Below are 8,061 nucleotides of genomic sequence, written 5' to 3' on the forward strand. Positions count from 1 at the left end.
AAATGACTTTAATGGCTTTGCTTTTGGGTCCCTGGATCCAACTTCCAACATGTTTGTGCAAGGTTCCCCACTCCACCAGGCAATTCTCAGATGCCAGCAGGGTCTCTGATAATTCAACTCAATTCGGATACTATCTAGCTGCAGGTAGCATCAGAACTCACCGGTTAAGGATTCAGTCTCACAAGACTGATGCCCGCTCCCTAACTTCAGATACCAGTCTCAAGCCCAGACTGTTGTTACCTGTGCTTCTAACCAACTGGCTGCAAATTGGGGATTCCAACAACTCCCTTCAACTTGGGCTGCTACTTGCCAGTCAAGGTTGCTACCTGTACTTTTAACCAATCAGCTGTAGATCAGAGGTTCCAAAGACCCCCACTCAGGTTTAATTAATTTGCTAGAGCAGCTCACAGAACTCAGAAAAAAACAATTTATTTACATTTACCGGTTTATTATAAAAGGGCATGATAAAGGATACAGAGGAACATCCAGATGGGAAAGACACATAGGGGAAGGTATGTGTAAGGGACATAGAGCATCCATGCCATTTCCAGGCCCACCACCCTCCCAGCACCTCCATGTGCTCCCCGAATTCCATACTCCTGGGTTTTATGGAGATTTCATCACATAAGTATGATGGATCACTAACTTCGTTTTTAGCCCTTCTTCCTTTTTAAGAGAATGCGGGTGGGGCTGAGAGTTCCAAGCTTATAATCATGGCTTGATCTTTCTTGTGACCAGCCCTTATCCAGGAGCCACCCAGGAGCCCACCCAGAGCTACCTCATTAGAACAAAAGACACTTTTATCACCCAGAAAATTATAAGGGTTTCAGAGCTCTGTGTCAGGAATATATATAGAAAAAAATATATTTTCTACTATCTCACAATTCTCATTACAATTTCAAAATGTTTAATATTATGAATATCAATGAATTCATTGCCCATAAGAACTGGAATATTAACAAGAATGTTAGGCTACTTATGCATTGAGCTCCATCCCATAATGCTGCTAACTCACTGTTCTGAACCTTATATTTAATTATTACCCTGCTTTATTTAAAAAGGGCTTTATTTCTTAAATGTATTCCTTAAAAGTGTCCTGTTAAGTTTTAGTTACCTTAAACGTTATGAAAATGTTATCCTACCTGTTATCTTTTGGGACTTGCTTTTTTTCATTTAATAATATCTTGCTAAGATTCATTCATACTGTTGCGTTCAGATTTGTTTTAATGACTTTATATTATGAATATTCCCCTGCCAAACTCTGCGTCCTCACCTCATTTCTCCTTTTCCTCCTTTTCTGTGCTGTTGTCATCCCATCCCAGGCAGAGGTATAATAACAAGTAGAAGAAAATAAGAAGAGTTTGTTGAAGAAATTGAAATAGGTGATCTTTCTCTCTCCCTTCTCCTTGTTAACTTCAACATTTCCTACAAATCCCAAATCAATCATTAATCTATACTTTGGCATATCTTACTTGATATCCCAGAACAGGAAGTCCATTTTGTGCTTTTATAGCTCCATGTGCTTCCTCCTTAAACCACTTGCTGTGGTTATCATTTTTAGTACACTGTATCTAGATGACTATTTGATTAATACCTGCTCTCCAGCTGGACTCTTGAGCTCTGAGAGCAAAGGCTGTTTGCTATTGTTCTCAATTGTATTCCCAGGACGTAGCACAGTGCCTGGCACATAGTAGGAGCTCAATATATATTTTCAAGTGGATGAAATAGTACTGCACAAAGAGTTAGGGGAGTGATTGAAAATGCAGAGAGACCACGTTATAGGACCCAGTAGGCTTCTTCCTCAAACCTCTAGAGCAGTACTTGGTAAATTTTTTTTGTACAGGGCCATGTAGTAAACATTTCAGATTTTGCAGGCCATGTGGTCTCTGACAGAATCACTCAATGTTGCTATTGTATCAGGAAAGCAGCTGTAGATGATTTGTAAACAAATGAATATGGCTGTGTCTCAATAAAACTTTATCTATAGAACCTGAAACTTGAATTCCATGTAATTTTAGTTTTTGTGTGTCATGAACTGTGATTGATGTGTTATAAAATATGATTATTCTGATTTTTTCCGACTATTTATAATTATGAGACCCTTTCTTAGCTTGTGGGCTATGCAAAAGCAGGTGGTGGGCTAGCACTGACCTTTGGGGTGTGGTTGGCTGACCCCTCCTCTACAGCACCCCTCTACCCTTGACTACCCATTGACATTGGATCAAGGTCAGCCCATAATCACTATTTGTACACCGACAACAGTGGGAATGAAGAATGAGAAAAGGTCCAGAGGTAGTGCCTTAGTTAAATAATTAAAAGATACCTTTAAAAAAAACCTACAAGTTTTCTTGAAAAGTTGCCCAATGGTTCTCCTATCTTTCAGTCCTTTTGTTGCCAACTTCCTCTTTTGATATTGAAATGAAAATCCAGGCACTTAAAAGTGCTTCTTACGACAGCCATGTCATCACCCCAAATTGCATAATAAGAAACTGCACACCCACTCACCTTGCTGCTGCTCTCCTGGCTGAGTCACTTGGCATGAGTGACTGCTTTAATCCGCTGACACTTAACACATATCAAGGTCCTGGCCAGGCTGACATAATATGGTCCATCTACCTTTGCATGGATGCAGCCATGGGTTCACCAACATTATCATGAAACCAGGAACACAAAGCAAAACCAAGCAAACAAAGGCTTCTGCTTCACAGTATTTGTTAACATAAAACCATGTTGGCACACTTTTTAATCTGTCAGCACACAAACCTTGGAAGGTAGCCCACACTGTCGGCGTGTTAACTTGATTTGTTCACTGAGATGTGAATATTAATTTACTAGAGAAGATGTGTATTAGTACAGCTGTGAAAAGAAAGTGGGAGTGTGCAGCCCTGGCATACACCATCCTGGACTGGAGAGAGGAATGGAGCGATGAGGAGGCCGGGGCCCCATTGCTCTCTCATAGCCTGAGTTGTCAGGTGGCAGATGCAGTTCCTTATCTTGACTTACGATGTGGAAATTGTTAGCTATATACCCCTGCAGTTGGAAGGGTGCTTGAAAGACCATCTAATTCTGATGTATGAACTCAAAACCTATCCAAGTCACATACTGGTCTCTACTTGAAGGCTGATGGTCTTCAGGTTCCGACTGACCTTTTTTGGTGGACCGTCCCCAAATAGCTTTCTCTCACTGAGCACCCCTTCTCCAGAGGAGTATCAACCTATATCCTGGTACAGCTTTTTGAGAGGACACATCTGGCTAGATGCTGCGTAATCCTGACCACAGGTAATAGCACACCTTCTTCCATGCCAGCGTCATCTTTTGTCTAAATTTCTGTACTAACCAGTGTCTCTCCTTCTACTCTTGCCCCAAATAATTCACTCTCAACATATAAACCCAAGTGATCTTTTGAAAGCAGAAATATTGCTCACTTGCTTAGAATCCTCCAAAAAGTTACATTTAGAATATAATCCAAATTCCTTGTCCTCTGCTATGGCTTGAACTGTGCCCTCCCCAAAAGATGTTGAAGTTCTAAGTACTATGAATATGAACTTACTTGGATATAGGGTCTGTGCAAATGATCAAGTTTAGGTCAGTAGGTGGGCCCTAATCCAATATGACTCATGTCCTTATAAAAAGGGAAATTTGGATACAAAGGCAGAGGGAAGACGATGTGAATACATAGGGAGAAAGCCATAAATAAGCCACCTGAGACCACCAGAAGCAGGAGAGAGGCATGAAACAGATTCTCCCTCACAGCCCTCAGAAGGAGCCAACTCTGTCAACACCATGATTTGGGATTTCCAGCCCCCAGAACTGTGAGAGAATAAATTTCTGTTCTTTAAGCCATCCAGTTCACTGTGCTTTGTTACAACAGCCCCAGGAAACTAATACAACTGCTTACGAAGCCAGTGAGATCTGGGCCCACCTTCCTCTCTGGCACCCCTTGAACGATGCACACTCCTGACCCACTGTGCTTTATTGCTTCCCGACTAGAGCAACACTGTGGCTGCCCAAATGGAATTGGGAAAAGTGGGCGGGGGAGGTAATCAGAACCAGAGGCATTTAATAGAGGGGAGACCAAAGATGCTAGAAATCCACAAATGCATGGAAATGTCCCACGCAATATTGCCACTAATGGCCCCAATGAGAATTACTGTACTACATTTGCCTTCACTAAATTCCATGAACCTGCCCTCATTACCCCCAGCCTAGGACCTTTGACAAGCTGTTCCCTCTGCCTGGAATGCTCCCCACCTGCTCTTCCCATAGTTCAGATCTCAACCTATATGTGATCCTTTCAGAGAGGCTTTTCCAGACTATAGAGTTCCCACTTATTCATTTACTTTCACATCAGTCTTTAAAAATATAGGGTGTCTCCCAAGAATGTATGCATTCACTTTGAATAACTATAAAGGCAGTGTTTGTTAAAATACATTTTATTTTCAAAATTGCGTTATCAGCTATTACAGTGTTGTATATATTTTGGGGACACCCTGTATTCCTCATCATTACTTGATTTTTTAAAAAATCCTATTAATTTATTTGTTTTTCTCCTTCCCTGGAATATAAACTCTATGAGATCAAGGACTGTGTTGTATAACTAGGATCTAGAGCAGGTCCTTGCACATAGTAGGTATTCATATAGAAATGTTGATTGATTGAATGAATCATGAGTCCTAAGGCAGGAAATCCATGAAAGCCTAGGAGTCAGGAGGAGATGAAGTGAAGATATAGGGGAAAGACAGAGCAGGAAAAAAGGTGGTGTTGGCGAAATCTGGTGGGAGACATGTGAGGGCACTGGTAGGGCAGCACATGCAACAGCAGATGGACTTTCCATGCTGTTGTCAGACCATGAAACAAGAGCACACCATTCCTGGAAGAGCTTTTGGTGGAGTACTCTTTCCTCTTCATACCGCATGGGATAGGCTTGTAGACACCAGTATCCTCAGAATGATGGAGACTACACAGTGGAACTAGCTTCCCTCTGGTTTAGAGGAACTCATTGATGATGGATAACTCATTGCCTTTTAATAAGTTCTCAGGATAATTGGGAGCCAGATGGAGAAAACCCAACTACAGTTGAAATTAAGAAGGACAAGCCCACCTTCCATGGAATGCCCTTTTGGGTCTCAGTGAGAGCCAGGCATTGGGCTGAATGAGACAAGGACTTCCCAAGTGTGGCCACTCTTGCTTTTAGGGGCTTATCACTTTGTTGAAAAGATACAGAACAAACATTCAGCAAGCTTCTACAAGGACCTTGAAACAGAGTCATTTGAAACGACAAACAGTAACAGAAACAGTGCTAGGTTTTTCAAGCCAGTTGTACTTTTACTTTTTCCCTTTGAAGTCCTCTATTTCACTTAGTTTGCTTTATAGTATGAAGTTTCATTTTCCACCTTGCTACGCGCTCAGAACCTTGGAGGCAAGAGGCAGTTCTCCACTGGGTGAGAGATGGTCTGTCTTGTAATTCTACCTCTGCTGCTAATTTGCTGGATGACCTTTAGTGTTTTACTTAACCTTGTAAAGGCTTCAATTACTCTATAGAAAATTCGATGAGAATACATTACACTACAGGAGACTAGCAATGGTGGAAGAATGAGAGAATATGTGTAAAAGCACTTGGGGAAATTTTTGTTTCACTTTCGTTTCCTTTATTTTATTATTTCAACTTTTGCCTGAGGCCCTTCACCTCCCAGCAGCCCCTCAACTTTCTTCTCACCTTCACCTCAAACAGGGTTGCCAAACTTCAGTCATTCATGCACTACTGGAATATTTGAGTACCCACTGCACTATTATTTGCTTACTATTTTATTTAAATCAACTCACTTTTTAATTTAAATTGGTTTACTTGAAAAGGAAAAAATGTGCATCAGTATATATACTGACAATGTTACTACATGATCATTAAAATTCAAAAAATAAAAACTATATTCATGGAGTGCTGGCTTAAGCACCCCTTCCTCAATGACATTTGGGGAACGTGTGAGCAAGCAGAGCACCATGAGCTCTGAGGAAGCTGTAGGATACAGAGTTAGGAGTCTGGGTACTTCCTGTGTTGATCCAAATTAAGAACTGATGTGGGCAGGGAGTCAAGAGCTCTGAGCTATGGAATTCTCAAAGCTGTGAATTCTTGGGATGTGTAAGTAATGGGTAATTGGGAACTTACTTTTCTATCCCAACAGACTCCCTCCCATGTAAAACATATTCCCACAGGGAATGTTTTGTTGTTGTTGATGTGTTTGTTAAGAAATGCCTGAGCAAGCGGTACTTAAATCTACATGGAGTCCCCAGAGGCAGCCCTAAACCTTATTTGTACCTGTTCTTCCCTTGACCCCCCACATCTGGTTCTAAGTTTCGCAAGTTTCTGAACATCTGAGAAAGTGACCGCGCAGACATTGTAGATGTCTTGGCAGGTGTCTGGTTCTGCATGGCTTCTGAGTCCTTGACAGTGGTTTTCTAGAAAAATGATGTGCTCTTTATCTGTTTGCTAATTCCTTCCACATATCACAAGTCTTTTCCGTAAATTCCCATCGGTCTTGACAAAGTTATCTTGTACACTCATGTAGTGATTTTGATGGCTGCGCAGAGCTGTTTGTCTTGTTCAGAACTAAATTAATAACACCATGATGGCACCTACTTTAGCACCAAACTTCTTAAACTCTCCTAATATACTAATCAGCATGTCAGTGAAATATTTTTTTTTCTGGATAAAGACAAGCCTCGTGAAATGGATTAGACATTCACATGCCATTGCATAATTCAGCATGCCAGTACGGTGCATATGATTTGCATTAATAGCCTGCACTGGAAGCTGCTGCTCATAGGTTTCTCTCATTAGGTCAAATATGGACGATTTCAGACTGTCAATCAATTACAGTAATTTCCTTTTCCATATTTATTCCATCACTATCATTGACAGCTACCATTAAGTGACATTAATACAATACAATATCATCTTGCATTTTTACAGAGCATCTCAGGATGCCTAATAGTTCCTCTTCAGCCCAGAAATCACATTACAAAGGAAAAAGTGCCCATATTTGCTAGGTGGAAAATGGGCTGCCAACTTGCTTGGCTACTGAAGGAGTTGCCCAGAATCTCTGGAGATGTTCCTGAATTCTGGGCATGGGTGTTTATTTTTCTATTGTCTAAAAATACCCAAGGCTGTGACTCTGTCCAGTGGGGTGGCTTAGTGGGCAGTGACAGCTTTCCAGGGAGCCTACTGGACCACTTGCCTGCCTCCACTCAACCTTGATTTAAGATGTGTTTGCAAGGCAGAGCCAGTGGAGTCTTCATGGAGGAATTCATATTCTTAGGAGGGCAGAAGTTGCTCTATGCCCTCTTTTTCAATAATTTTCACCTCTATACCTTCCTGCCCTACCACCTTGCACCATCACTAAAATGCCATTGGTCATCTTGACTCAACAGAATGGGACGAAGCTCTCTTTGCCATGCAGATTATTTCTATATGCTAAGATGCCAGAGTTGCTATATCCTCCTTCCCTTCTGTCTTCCCCAGTCAGGGATTGTTAAGAGTTGTGTTGCATAGAAGCCATCTCTGTTGTCCAAGTGCCACCCACTGAATATATGGATCACTCCCTTGCTCAGTTTGGGGTGACATATACTTAGGATTTCCAGATAAAATGCAGGATGCCTAGTTATATTTGAATTTTAGATAAACAATTAATTTTTAGTATATATGCTCCAAATATTGCATGGAACATATAAAAATTTTTACCCTTTATCTGAAATTCAAAGTTAACTGGGTCTCCTCTATTTTTATTTGCCAAATCTGGCAATCCTACCCATCAGGTGAGCCAAAAGCCTAAGAATACAGCCAATCAAACTACTGAGATCCTGGGAGAAGTCAAATCAAGACAGTCTACACTAATAAAAGAGAAAAATGGTAATTGGCGTACGACGCTACCCTTTTCATTGGCTAATCAGGGCTATATGCAAATTAACTGCCAACTCAGATGGCAGTTAACTAACAACAAAGATGGAGGTTAATTTGCATATGTAGGCACAATGCAGGGAGGCAAAAGGGAAAGCAGGAAGAAGCCC

The sequence above is a fragment of the Myotis davidii genome, unplaced genomic scaffold (genome assembly GCF_000327345.1).
Source record: "Myotis davidii unplaced genomic scaffold, ASM32734v1 scaffold62, whole genome shotgun sequence".
NCBI lineage: Eukaryota > Metazoa > Chordata > Mammalia > Chiroptera > Vespertilionidae > Myotis > Myotis davidii.